The sequence below is a fragment of the Diceros bicornis genome, chromosome 12, assembly GCF_020826845.1.
Source record: "Diceros bicornis minor isolate mBicDic1 chromosome 12, mDicBic1.mat.cur, whole genome shotgun sequence".
NCBI lineage: Eukaryota > Metazoa > Chordata > Mammalia > Perissodactyla > Rhinocerotidae > Diceros > Diceros bicornis.
In genome coordinates this window covers 28,907,014-28,922,338 of record NC_080751.1, presented here as the reverse complement: position 1 = coordinate 28,922,338, position 15,325 = coordinate 28,907,014, and positions in this window count along the sequence as shown.

The following is a 15,325-nucleotide window of genomic DNA, read 5'->3' as shown; positions in this document are numbered from 1 at the left end:
TACATTAAGATCAGGTCATGTGATTCACATGATATCATGTCTTTGGAAGTTATTGAGACTTCTTAGTAGACTAATATATTGCCAATTTTTGTACTTTTTAATGTTCATTTGAATAGAAAGTATATTCCTTTAGGGGGCAGTGTCTATATATATCTACCAGATTGAATTTTTAATATTTTTAAAGTCTTCTATACTCAAATCATTTTTTAGATTTCTTTTATCCAACAGTTTCTTAGATAGGAGTGTCAAAAATTTCCACTAAAATTGAGGGGTATTCTACATATAATTGATCAGTATTCTTTGAAGGTGTCAAGGTCATTAAAGACAAAGAAAGAATGAAGAACTATCCCAGACTGGAGGAGAACAAGACAGAAAACCAAATGTACTGTGGGATCTTTGACTGGATCCTGGACCAGAAAATGGACATTAGTGGAATAACTGACAAAATCTGAATAAAATCTGTATATTAGTTAATAGTATTGTATCATTGTTAATTACCAGTTTGATCATTGTACTATGGTTAGGTGAGGTGTTAACATTTGAGGAAGATGGGTAAAGAATATATAGGAACTCTGTGAATATTTTCACAACTTTTTGTAAATCTAAAATTATGTCAACATAAAAAGTTCACAATTTTTTCACTACAGTTAAGGGCTTTTATATTTTGCCTCATAATTATATAGACCTTTGCTTTATGTGTCTTCAAATATTATTAACTAAATAAAGGATATTGACATGTATCTTTCAGATGGATAATCACTGCATACATCTTTTTTTGTACTCTATCCTGATCTATCTAGTCAGGATCTCATCAGGAAAGACAAACCACACTATACAGAGAATCTGTTGCACAGATGTTGAAACATTGAAAGAATTTGAGGTAACCCAGAGATAACTGTGCGAAGCAGTTACTATCTTTAGAACTGAGGGTGCAAAAGGGAAGGAATGGACTTGCTAGAACCTATAAGCTCAGAAAAGCTGCCCCATGGAAATGGTGCTTAGACTGCTAATAAAAGAGGCATGACAAGACTGGTTCTGAGAGTGTTGAAAGAAGCTGGAAGCTGAAGCTAACTGACACTGATGGAGCAACAACAACAGACAAAGGAATACGAAGTGTCTTATCCCTTTCACTCTCTCTCTCCGCACCCCCCCCCAGCGCCACCTGTTGGCAGAACTTAATGGACGCCAGCTGGAAAAGCACCTGGGAAATGTAGTTTGCAGAATCCCAGTACCGGCATCACAGAGCAAAGTATACAAGAGCAGATTTGGAGTTATGAGACAATAGGCAAATAATTGGCACACCATTAATGCTTTCCTTCAAATCTGGTTTTCCCAATATTAAAATTATAACACCAGGGCCGGCCCGTGGCTTAGCGGTTAAGTGCATGCGCTCCGGTACTGGCGGCCTGGGTTCGGATCCCCGGCGCGCACCAACGCACGGCTTCTATGGCCATGCTGAGGCCGCGTCCCACATACAGCAACTAGAAGGATGTGTAACTATGACATAGAACTCTCTACTGGGGCTTAAGGGGAAAAAAAAAAGGAGGAGGATTGGCAATAGATGTTAGCTCAGAGCCGGTCTTCCGCAGGAAAAAAAGAGGAGGATTAGCATGGATGTTATCTCAGGGCTGATCTTCCTCACAAAAAAAAAAAAATTATAACGCCAGCTTTGTTTTATACTTGCCAGATATACCTTTGTTTAAGAATTTTTTATTTTATATAATCCAAATGCATTTCTCCTCTGGTAGGGAAGTTTATTTGATTAACATTTAATGTTATTGCTGATGTATGTCCAATCATTTTTTAACTTTATTTTTTTGTTTACTGTATCTTTTATTAAACCTAACTATTTTTTCTTTCCGCCTCCTATTAGATTTATCAAATTGTATTTATTCCCATCTTTTTCCTCCATTGATCTGGAAAGCTTACCTTCTATTTATATTATTTTAGTGATCATCTTCCCCTTTTCTAAAATGTATACTTATCCTAAACAAGCCCTACTCTACCTAAGGTAATCTATAGCTCTATCCTCCTCTTAAATCATACAAGAAACTTAGAATATTTTAGCTCCATACCCTTCTTCCCATTGTCCATGTGATTGCTATTTTCTCCTTTTTAAAAAAATTCTCTCCTCAAATTAATCTTTCATTATTATAAATTAATATGGTTATAAATTTCTTTGCATGTATGTGTTCCAGATTCAATTTCCTTCTTATAATTATTCTTTCTGCAAGAACATGTGTGTATTATGCATATTGATAATGTGTGAAAATGTCTTTATTTCATATTGTCATATTGGATGACAATTTACCAGAGTTACAAATTCTAAGGTGAAAGTTGTTTTATTTCTCTTGGTACTTTGATGTGCTGACATTTTACATCAATGTGCCTAGGTATATATTTTATTTTTATTTTTCCTCTACAAGACTCATTGGACTTCAAAGGATTTACCTTTTTTAACCTCTAGAAAATTATTAAATATTAACTATTTGAATATTGCCTTTTCTCCAGTCTATCTATTCTGCCTTTCTGGAATTCCTACTAGACATATATGCAAACTTATCACTCTGGCCTCCATGTTTTAACTTCTATTTCATATTTCCCATATTTGGTTTATATTTGTTGTGTCAGTGATTTTTCTCATATCTCATATCTTCTAATTCACTAAGTTTCTTTTCACCTGTATTTAATTTTCTGTTTAACCTTTTAAGTTCAATTACTATATTTTTATTTTCTAGAATTTCTCTTTGACTGCTTATTAATATTACCCATTTTGAGTAAAGGGGCTACCACTACAAATATTAAAAGATAATAAAGGACTATCGTGAAGAATTCTTCCTATAAATTTGACAACATAAATCAAATAAACAAATTATTTTAAAGACATAAATTACCAAAGCTCACTCAAAAAGAAATGGACAACCTAAAACTACTATATTTATTAAAGATATTAAATTTGTAGTTACAAATCTTCTAACTAAGAAAATTTCCATGCTCAAATGGCTCCACTGGCAAATTCTACCAAACAATTAAGGAACAAATAATATCGATTCTACACAAACTCTTCTGTAATATGGAAGAGGAGGGAACATTTACTAACTTATTTTATGAGGCCAACAAAGCTATACAAATAGATTACAAGAAAATTACAGACCAATGTTCCTCATGAACATAGACATGAATATCATCAATCAAATACCAGCAAATAAAATCTAGCAATGTACAGAAAGGACAATACATGATGACCAAATGAGACTTATCCAAGGAGTGCAAGGCTGGCTAAACATTTGTAGATCAATCGCTGTAATTCACCATATCAACAGACTGAAAGTGAAAAAAGATATTAACATCTCAATAGATGCAGAAAAAGAATTCATTAAAATTTAACATACAAATGTGATTAAAAAAAAGCTCAACAAACTGGAATTGAAGGGAATTTCCTTAATCTGCTAAAGAACATCTACAAAAAATCTAGGACTAATATCATATGTACTGGTGAAACAGTGAATGATTTCCCCATAAGATCAGAAATACAATGAGAATGTTCTATTTTCATCCCTCCAATTCAAAATCACACTGATTGTCCTGGGTGACATGGAAATTGCTGATGAGGATGCAGAACGACTAGAATCGCTCATATGTTACTGGTGGGAATGCAAATTGTTACAGTCTCTTTGGAAGATGTTTGAAAGTGTCTTATAAAGTTAAACATACACTTATCATACAACCCAGTCCAACTCCTAGGTATTTATCTAAGTGAAATGGTAATTTATGTTCATATCAAAACATGTATGTAAATGTTTATAGCATCTTTATTCATAATTGCCAAAAACTGGAAACAGTTCATATGTCCCTCAACTGGGGAATAGACAAAAACAATGTGGCACCTCCATACAATGCAATAATATTCAGTAATAAAAAAGAACAAACTCCTGATACATGCAGCAACATGGATGAATCTCAGATGCATCATGCTAAGTGAAAGAAGCTACACTTGAAAGGCTATATATACTGTATAACTTCATTTCAATGGCATTCTGGACGAGCCAAAAGTACTGGGACAGAAAACAGATCAGTTGTTATGAGGGCCTGGGGTCAGGAGGAGGGATTGACTACAAAGAGGGGCATGGGAAATATTTGGGGGTGATGGAACTGTTTTGTCTTTATCGTAGTGGTGGTGTAGGTGGTGGTTATACAACTTCATATATTTGCCAAAACTTGCAGAACTGTATACCAAAAGGGTGAATTTTACTGTATGTAAATTATATTTTAATTTAAAAATTTTTTAAAAATACTCTTCTTTTGTACTCTTATTCAAGCTTTATGTTCCTTTCTGTTATCCTTTTTACATTTTTGACATACTTCTTAAAATCTCTTAATGTTGTTTATAATTCCTAATTCTTGAGATATTTTATCTTCAGCAAGGGTTCAATGTTTTTCTTAATGACTTTACCTATGGTTCTACCAGGTAGTGTAGACAGTGTGAATTTGGATCCCATAGTTATTCAAAGCACAGATTGGGGTTGTATATTCTAGCTCTTGACTTTTCCCATCCAAGGTACTAGAAAAATGCCAGTTTTCTTAAGGCTTCCAAGTTAGCAGGTAGTTTTCTCCAATTCCCAATTTCCTGAACACACCAGCCCTTTGTAGCTCAGCTGCAGTGCCCAAAATTTACCTGGATCCAATTCCTTATCACCTGTTCACATAGATATTAAAACCCAGGCATCAAGGTCTTGAGACCCCCATCACCACCCCCACCCCATGAGACATTCAGCTTCAGTAACAGCTCACTATTTTGCCAGATTTCAGTCTTTGTTTCTGGCAGCTAAGCTGACCATTTCTTGGTTTCATGTTCAAATATGCATGTAAATTATTTTATTTTTTTCTAACATCCTCTGTGCTTGGATCCAGAAAGTGACTGAGTGGTATTTCACATCAGTTAAGGCTGCCACCTTGACTTAAAGTCTCACAGCAATATTTCCTAACATTCAGTTCTAGCATCATTTGGTTTTGTTCACATACAAAAAGTGAGTTGGAACATTGAGTTAATTATTTGGACATTTAGAAAAAGAAATGTTCACGTTGACTTTAGGTATTTTATATCTTAGACATTTTAACATACACCTGTTACATGACTTCAATTTTCTACTAAATACTTCATGTTTTAGTAAAAGTTTTGTTGTTGGTTTCTAATGACTGTATATTGTTTTTAATACATTAGTGATCTCTTCAGCTAGACTCATGATTAAGCCAATAAAGTGTCACTGATTTAATCAACAAACAACTAAGACTTCTTTGTAACCCAGTCTCAGAGTTCAAGAAAACCTGAAAATTTCGATGTATAAAGTATCCATATAATAAATGCATTCTTATTTTTTTCAAAGAATTTAGATTTATAAATAAAATTATTCAATTTTAAATAGAAAGTAGTTTAAAACAATGTTTATCTCCTGTTTGTTTTGCTATTTTAAGAAAAACATAATATTTTTAAAATAAATTATACAGCTGCCAAAAGACAGATACATTAATAATACTGTATAATAGATCACTAGATTTAGAACATCTAACTGGAAAAGCTGGAAATGAGAAGTTTAAAGTTCAAGGAGGTCTGAAATCTAACAGGCTTAATCAAAGGAAAAGATGTGAAATGTTCACAAAAAGGAGTCTGCAAAGCCACACACAGAAAGACTCTGCCAGTGTGGGAAAAGAATGGCAACTTTTTCCTATTAAGAAAAAATAAAAATAGGTCACATTGTTGACCTTGGCCATCCTCTGGCACAGTCATGTCACAGTCATAACACAGAGCATAACATAAATGGCCAAAGTGCTCTCAACATGTTAGAACAATTTCTGAAAAGGAGGTAGGAAATCAATTCATGCTAATTTTAACTCCCTCTTGTTTCTGCAAAGGCTCGTCTTGATTTCTTGGTGAACTTTAACACTGTTAGTCTCCTTGACACAGTTCAGTTTTCATACAGTTCCCCTTAGACTGCAAAAGAGCTCACTGGACCATAGACAGTGCAACAGATAAACATGACCTATCTTGTACTAAAAACGAGTATGTCATACTGAGCCGAAAGAAAAGAATTATACAGGCTAAATATGGTCCAGATGACAGGACCAGATCACAGGCAGAAATACCTTAAAGTTTACCTTTCAAAATGCTCAGCAACTTTTTATACTCATCATCAAAAACTTCATCAGAAAACATCTCCAAGTCTAATATTAAAGTTATCCTCACTCCAATATCACTGTCTAGTGTTACACTAGTTCACACATCAACCAACCAATCACTCAATCAAAGAAAAAGCACTCATTAAATATAAACTTTTAGTCATATTTTGCTGAGCACTATTGTGAAGATAAGAGCAGTATAAGAATATCTTACATTTCAATAATACTTTGTTATTTGCAAAATACTTTGCTAGCTGTTAGCATGGGAAAGGACTCACAGTATCTAATATGCTCCTCTCATTTTCTCATTATAATAATCACAGAAATGCCAGGCTAAACAAAATGGAAGTAGAGAACACAAACCATATGTTAAGTGTATGAAGAAGGAAAAGTTGGGAAGAGGAATTTTATGAATTTCCCTGCCGATAGGGATGAATGGAAAAAAACACACCCTTGAATATCCCAAAATCCATTTCCTGAAACAGAATGGCATGGATCACCTCAAAAAAAGACTTTGATCTACCTCCTATTCTCTGACCCTAACATGAAAATACGAAGTCTGTATTTACCAATAAACCAGTGAACACTCTTCAACTGTAAGAGGCATACCTTCTGAGTTCGAAGAATTTCACCAGTAACCCTTCCTCTCCTCAGTGCCTCTGTTTACACATCCATTTAGCACTAAAGTTTTATTATTCAGTATGATTCTATATCTTGATTGTAGTGGTAATTAGATGACTTAAGCATTGCCAAACTCATAGAACTACACTTTTTAAAAATGGTGAATTTTACTCTATGTAAATTATATCTCAGCAAAAAAAAGAAAAAAAATAGTTAAAAAATATATAACATGATAAGAAGTCATGGGAATTGGAGGCACTGTTGTGTAGAATCTAGATATAGTTAGTAAGGAAAAGCATTGCAAATAAGTATCAGGACAGATGAATGCTGGTGGGCTAACAAAATCTATGGGAAGTAGAACTTATTCATCTCCCATAACATTTACCAAAGTAGAGTCCAAAGAATGTTAATAGGTGTACAAAAGTAACATATTCCTTGATAGTAAGTTTAACAAATACTTATTTAAAAGGAATAATTAAGTTTCTTTGCTACAGGACTTCTCCAAGTGTTTCATAGTGCATTTCTAATTTCCACGTTGTATTTATCAAAATTATTTGACCATTGAACAATTTTCTCCTAACAGTTATGAAATTCTCTGACAAACAAAAGGCAAGTAGAGACACACCGGAATAGTTAGAGACCCTGAGATTAAAATTAGGAGAAAATTCCACACTAAATGATGATCTGTTGTGCAACATAGACTGGTCTACTGACCTTCAAACCATGGACAGAACTAGGTACAAATGTTCTCAGAACTAAAATATACAATTGAAAGGACTAAACATACAGACTGTGTAGAGGTGTACCACCTGTCTACATGTTCCTGAGTTCAAGGATAGATAAACAGAAATATATATAAATATATGTTGCATAAAAATATAAATATTTATATATTATATAAATATATAAAAAATACTGAAACGTAAGGGAAAAGCAAAAATCTTAAAACCTTGGAATAAAAACATATCACTAAAATTGCTTCCTACACGAAACATAAAAATATGAGTAAAACGTTTATTTGATGTACCAAAAATATGTAAAAAGATGAGTTCTATAAAGCAGACGTTGGGAATAATGAGGGGGCAACATTCTGAGGTGAAATTGGACAAGGAAATGAAGCTAGCTAAAACATAAGCAAAGAAACAAATAACTTTAAAAAATAACAACAGAATAAAAATTAATAATTGCATCAGGAAAATCCAAAATTGACATTAGAGAAAACCAAATCAGTAACATGGAGGACAAACTCAAACAACTCTGTGTGTTAGAAGACATGGATAATGAGACAACAGTCCGTCTTATTGGCGTAGCTTCCAAATTCAATACAATGTGACCCCTGCCTAACTCTTCTGATTCATCTTATCACCAGTTCAACCCCTTCACTTCCCTCAGCCCACACTTCAGCTCTAAATAATTACTTACAACTCTCTCAGTCTTATATGACTCTTTCATTACCCTAATTTAAGAGCATCAACTATGGAGTGAAAATGCCAATTCGAATTTCAATTATTCCAATTACTAGCCTGATGATCTTGAAAAAATTACTTAACTTTTCTATGCCTCAGGTACTTCATCTGTAAAATAGGGATCATTTCTCGGCTTTTAAAGTTTTTCCTACTCTTTTCCAAATAGCTAAATCCTACTCTTTCTTCAATTCTCAACTCAGGGATTACTGCCATTTCCTGGTTTCCTCGTCTATGTTATACATCTTAAAAGCATCTGATTTTTTAAAACAAGGTCTATGTCTTTATTATTTTGTCTTCTAGCCTCTAGAAGAGTAGTATTTAAAAAAAATACTCCAATAAATCTCTACTGAAAGTGCAAATATATGAATCAATGAGGAGATTAATGAAAAATAGCTGAATAATGCTAAATTTCAGTCAAAAAAAAAAGGTTTTGGTCTAGCTTGAGACGGTAAGAATTACTAGCTAAACAGAAGTTTATGATGAGAAGATAACCTTATGAAGTTAAGTTCACCCTGAAACAGCATGTTTTCAATCAGAAGCTAATGGTCTCAGGGTTGTTGTCTCAGTAAATTCTTGGTTTGGGCAGAAATTGTACTAAAAATCCTTTGTTCCATTCCAACTCTTAATTTTGGAGTCATCTCATTTTTAACAAATATAGTTTTATGGAGAAAATGAAATTTGAAATTAGCATTAAAGAATATGTTAAATTTGAATAGTAAGAAAGAAAAAGAGCATTCCAGATTAGGGAACAACATGTACCAAGGTATGAATGTTTCAGTTGTCTTACAGTGAAAGGGAAATAAGTCGGTAAAGTTAAATACAAGAAATAAAGAAAATTTCATAAACTGCTAACAGCACTCACTATTGTTTCTTTATGATCATTCTATATTTTGACTACCTGGAGACAAGCATAGTGTGGTAGTTAAATTCATGTTCTCTGCAGCCAGACTGCCTGCATTCTGATTTCAGACACTTATTAATACTCTTGGACAAAGTTTTAAAACTCTCAGTGCCTCTATTTCCTCATCTATAAAATGGGTATAATAAAAGTACTGACCCTATAAAGTGATTCTAATGGTTAAATAATTTAATACGTGCAAGTTACTTAGAACAGTGAGTAGCACATTTAAGTGCTCATAAATATTTAATTTCTGGCCACAATACATTTCCTGTGAAGGTTCCATACATGTCTTTCAACATTTAGCCTAATTAAACTCAGTCTTTTCTAACTCAGAATTATAGTGACTCACTGCCACTTTAAGACAGCTTCCAGCACTAACAACACCGTCTTATTTAGGATAACATGGTACTTAACGTCACAAAAGTCAAAGGAAGACTCTTCCCCTGAGAACACCCCATTTATTCCCATTGATGGCGTTCAAAAACCCCAAGTACAGTTGCATTAGAATTAGATTGTGTTAAACAACGGGTTGTTCTTGAAAGCAACAAATCTCTAGAAAAAGCAAAAGAAAGGAAGGAAGGAAGGAGGGAAGGCAGGCAGGGAGGGAGGAAGGGAGACAAAAAGTTAAAGGGAGTTTAGGCCCTGCCCCTACCCAACCTGAAAAAATGTAGCAGAAAATGTTTAAATACTCTTAAACACTTCTTTCTAAATCACACTGCACATGAGCCATTGGTTTTGTTTGTTGCTTTGGAACAGATTAATTCAAAGAAGTAACTGAAATATTAATCTGATCTGTGATTTGGAAAATGTTTCTCAATAAAAATATTCAAAAGCCTGACTGCTCTTCAGCTCTCAGATGAATTAAGATTTGACTCTGACATGCATTGAACCTCTCTCTGGGGATGCTTCTCTTTACGGGGCTGAGATCACAGAGTTCATCCTTCCGGCAATCGCAGCTCTTTTGATTTTTGTCAGGGAGGCCTGCCACCAGACTGCAATGCATAGCAACATGAGGGTATGTCTCCAATGTTCCCTAATGAAAAGCTAGCCTGGAGAGGGGGGGAAGGTTGGAGGGTGAATTTCAAAGAGGGGAAAGGTCAGTTCTTGGTCGAAGTATGAAGAGCTTGTGGAAGAAAGAAAACTTGGAAAATAAAGTATTAACATAAATTACTGAAAACAGGCTTTCAAGTCCTATAGAAAGAGATGAAGCAATGCTACCATGATAAAGGCTCCCCTGTTTAAAGGATGTGTCCATCTTTGTCCTCTTCTTATTACTTCAGAAAATTATCAGAAATGTCGATGGATGATTCTGTTTGAGTTTCTTAAAGAAAACTTTGCAGGCATTGAAATTTAAAGAGATCCCACCTCTTTAAATCGGAAAGGTGATAAGGTCATGGTTAGCTTTCTGGGAAGAAAATAAAATCTGTAACTTTTCCAGGAGAATAGCCTTTACTAATTGAGGGCAAAATGGTTAAGTTGACATAACGTTATAACAGAAACTGCATCAGTTCAAAGAGATAGGAGCATGAGTCAGTATCAATAATCTGGTAAGTTTAATAATCTGTAAGTAAACTAGATAATTATTTTCCCAAAGTGAAAGTTTTGCATGGACCTGAAATACCTGCTGTGTCCACAGTTTGAAGGGATAAAATAACTAGCCAGTCTCCATTTTCTACTACTGACCCACTGGGATGATTGATAGAAGGACAAAAATACTCAGAAAGATCCAGAAACAAAAACTCAACTAAGCAGAAAGAATACAGCAAATACTTCAGGTCTTTGCAGGTAAGGAGTCAAGAGCAGTAGTTAGCCAGTATTTTGGTCTCAGGACCCCTTCGCACTCTTAAAAATTTTTGGAGACCCCAAAGACCATTTGTTTATGGATTACATGTTTCAATATTTGCTATTTTAGAAATTAAACCTGAAAAAAGTTTATATATTCATTTATTAGTTCATTTAGAAGCAATAACAATATACTCACTCTATGTTTACATAAATAACATATATTCTTACCAAAATCCCTATATTTTCCCAAACAAAAAATTTAATGAGAAGAATGATATTATCTTACACTTTTGCAAATCTCTTTTAATATCTGGCTTAATAAAGACAGCTGAATTCTCTCTGCTTCTGTATTCCATCTGTTGTGATATCTTAATTTTGATTAAAAATATCAAGAAAATCTGGTCTCACACAGAAATGTAGTAGCAAAAGGAAGAAGCATTTTAATTGCCTTTTCAGATAGATTTGGATGTTCTTCTCCGATACCACACTAATATCTGACAAGTGATGGTTTTTGAAAGGTTGCAATGTAGAGTCTGAGACCATATCAAGGAACTCTGCATACTTTTATACATTGAAATCCATTGGTCAATATGAAATTTGGAATGAATCTTTCACCCACGCATGATTTGTAATATGCATTTGTCGCTTGGAAAATAGCAGTACGCTGAGTTATGTAGGTCTTCTATACAAAATACATTTTAAAAATCACATTCGTTAATATCACCACCAATCTCTGTAAAAAACACTTTAACTACTGAGAAACTGTCAAGCTCACAGTAGTGGATAGGAGTTTTCCAAAAAGTTAATTTTTGTTTGAAAGCTTAAATCTTATCATTGCCCACAAACACCATAAGTTGTTTCCTTGAAGTGACACTTTCATTCCATTCATTATCAAGAAAATATTGCCAACTCCCCAAGTCTACATAATCATAGTTTGTCTATCAATTGTTCTTTCAAATAAAAAAGCTGCTCCATGAAAAAAAATAACTGGTCTAGTTGAGCTCGCTTCTCAAATAATCACTTCAGTGCTTTTGCTCAAGACAGTTCCTGTGTTTCAGTATGCTGCAAAAGTGCTTTATCCATACTTCCTGTCTTGTCACACAATAGTAAAAAGATATGTACTCAAGGGTCAAGATTTAATGAAGTAATAAGTTTTATTTTTTCATCAAGAACATTCTAAGTGAAAATTATTTTTTTAACTGTGAGTCCAGTTTGGTACTCCTATTAATTAACTAAAACACAAAAATGTATATAGTTTTGTATATGTATATTAAAAACGAGTAAACAGTATTTTTATCATTACAGCTATGCAAATATTTCCTTCTCTACAAATTGAAATCTGTATTTTTTTCTTTTGGTTAATTATACACATACAATTTTTTATTTAATTAACTTTTTATTGAGTTAACGTTGGTTTATAACACATAGACGTCAGGTGTACATCATTATATTTCGACTTCTGTGTAGACTACATCATGTTCACCACCCAAAGTCTAATTGCCATCCATCACAGTAGGCATGTGCCCTTTTACCCCTTTGGCCCTCCCCCCACCCCCTCTAGTAACCATCAATCTCTTCTCTGTGTCTATGTGTTTGTTGCTGTTGTTGTTTTATCTTCCACATATGAGTGAAGGCATACAGTATTTGGCTTTCTCCATCTGACTTATTTCACTTAGCATAATACCCTTAAGGTCCATTCATGTTGTCACAAATGGCAAGATTTTATCTTTCTTATGGCTGAGTACTATTCCATTGTGTGTGTGTATATATAAATACCACATGTTCTTTATCCATTTATCCATCAATGGGCACTTAGATTGTTTCCAAGTCTTGGCTATCATGAATAATGCTGCAATGAACAGAGGGGTGCGTGTATCTTTTTGAATTAGTGTTTTCATTGTCTTTAGATAAATACCCAGAAATGGAATTGCTGGATCATATGGTAGTTCTGTTTTTAATTTTTTGAGGAATCGCCATACTGTTTTCCATGGTGGCTGCACCAGTTTATATGCCCACCAGCAGTGCTTGAGGATTGTATTTTCTTCACATCCTCACCAACACTTGTTATGTCTTGTCTTTTTAATAGCCATTCTGACTGGTGTGAGGTTATATCTCATTGTGGTTTTAATTTACATTTCCCTAATAATTAGTGATGATGAACATCTTTTCATTTGCCTGTTGGCCATCTGTATATCTTCTTTGGAAAAATGTCTGTTCAGATCCTTTGCCCATTTTTAAATCTAATTGTTTGCTTTTTTGTTGTTGAATTGTATGAATTTTTTATATATTTTGGATATTAACCCTTTCACAGATATATGACTTGCAAACATCTTCTCCCAATTGTTAGGTTGTCTTTTCATTTTGTTAATAGTTTCCTTTGCTGTGCAGAAGCTTTTTAGTTTGATGTAGTCCCATTTGTTTATTTTTTTTATTTCCCTTGCCTAAGGAGACATGATATTCAAAAAGATACTGCTATGACTGATGTCAAAGAGCCTGTGTTCTTCTAGGAGTTTTACGGTTTCAGATCTTACATTCAAATCTTTAATCCATTTTAAGTTAATTTTTGTGTATGGTGTAAGATAATCGTCTACTTTTATTTTTTTGCATGTGGCTGTCTAGTTTTCCCAACACCATTTATTGAAGAGATTTTCCTCTCTCCATTGTATGTTCTTGGCTCCCTTGTCACAAATTAGCTGTCCATAGATGAGTGGTTTTATTTCTGGGCTTTCAATTCTGTTCCATTGATCTGTTTGTCTGTTCTTCTGCCAGTACCATGCTGTTTTCATTACTATAGCTTTGTAGTACATTTTGAAATCAGGGAATGTGATATCTCCAGCTTTGTTGTTTTTTCTCGGGTTTGCTTAGGCTGTTTGGGGTCTTTTATTGTTCCACATAAATTTTAGGATGCTTTGTTCTATTTCCATGAAAAAAGTCATTGAGAGTTTGATAAGGATGCATTGACTCTGTACATTGCTTTAGGTAGTATGGACATTTTAACTATGTTAATTCCTCCTGTCCATAAGCACAAAATATCTTTCCATTTCTTTGTGTCTTCAATTTCTTTCAACAATGTTTTATAGTTTTCAGTGTACAAGTCTTTCACCTCATTGGTTAAATTTATTCCTAGGTATTTTATTCTTTCTGTTGCAGTTGTAAACAGGATTGTATTCTTGATTTCTCTTTCTGCTATTTCATTGTTAGTGTATAGAAATGCAACTGATTTTTGTATGTTGACTTTGTACCCTGCAACTTTACTGTATTTGTTAATTATTTCTAATAGTTTTTTGGTGAATTCTTTAGCATTTTCTATATATAAAATCATGTCATCTGCAAATAGTGATGGTTTTATTTCTTCTTTTCCAATTTGGATACCTTTTTTTCTTTTTCTAGCCTAATTTCTCTGGCTAGGACTTCCAACACCATGTCAAATAAGAGTGGTGAAAGGGGCATCCTTGTCTTGTTCTTGTTCTCAGAAGGATAGCTTTCAGTTTTTCACTATTGAGTATTGAGTTTGTCATATATGACCTTTATTATGTTGAGGTACTTTCCTTCTATACTCATTTTATTCAGAGTTTTTGTCATAAATGGATGTTGAATCTTGTCAAATGCTTTCTCTGCATCTATTGAGAGGATATATGATTTTTATTCCTCATTTTGTTAATGTGATGTATCATGTTGATTGATTTGTGCATGTTGAACCATTCTTACATCTCTGGATAAATCCCACTTGATCATGGAGTATGATCCTTTTAACGTATTGTTGTATTTGCTTGGCTAATATTTTGTTGAGGATTTTTCCATCTATGTTCATCAGTGATATTGGCCTGTAATTTTCTGTTTTTGTGTAGTCCTTGTCTGGTTTCGGTATCAGGGTAATGTTGGCCTCATAGAACAAGTTAGGAAGCATCCCCTCCTCTTCAATTTTTTGGAAGAGTTTGAGAAGGCAAGGTATTAAATCTTCTTTGAATGTTTGGTAGAATTCACCAGGAAAGCCATCTGGTCCTGGACTTTTGTTTTTTGAGAGGTTTTTGATTACTGTTTCGATTTCCTTACTAGTGATCAGTCTATTTAGATTCTCTATTTCTTCTTGATTCAGTTTTGCAAGGTTGTAGAATTCTAAGGACTTATCCATTTCTTCTAGATTATCCAATTTTTTGACATATAGCTTTTTGTAGTATTCTCTTATAATCCTTTTATCTCTGTGGTATCTGTTGTAATTTCTCCTCTTTCATTTCTGATTTTATTTATTTGAGCCTTCCCTCTTTTTTTTTCTTGGTGACTCTAGCTAAAGGTTATCAATTTTGTTTATCTTTTCAGAGAACCAGCTGTTAGTTTCATTGATCATTTTTATTGTCTTTTTAGTCTCTATTTCATTTAT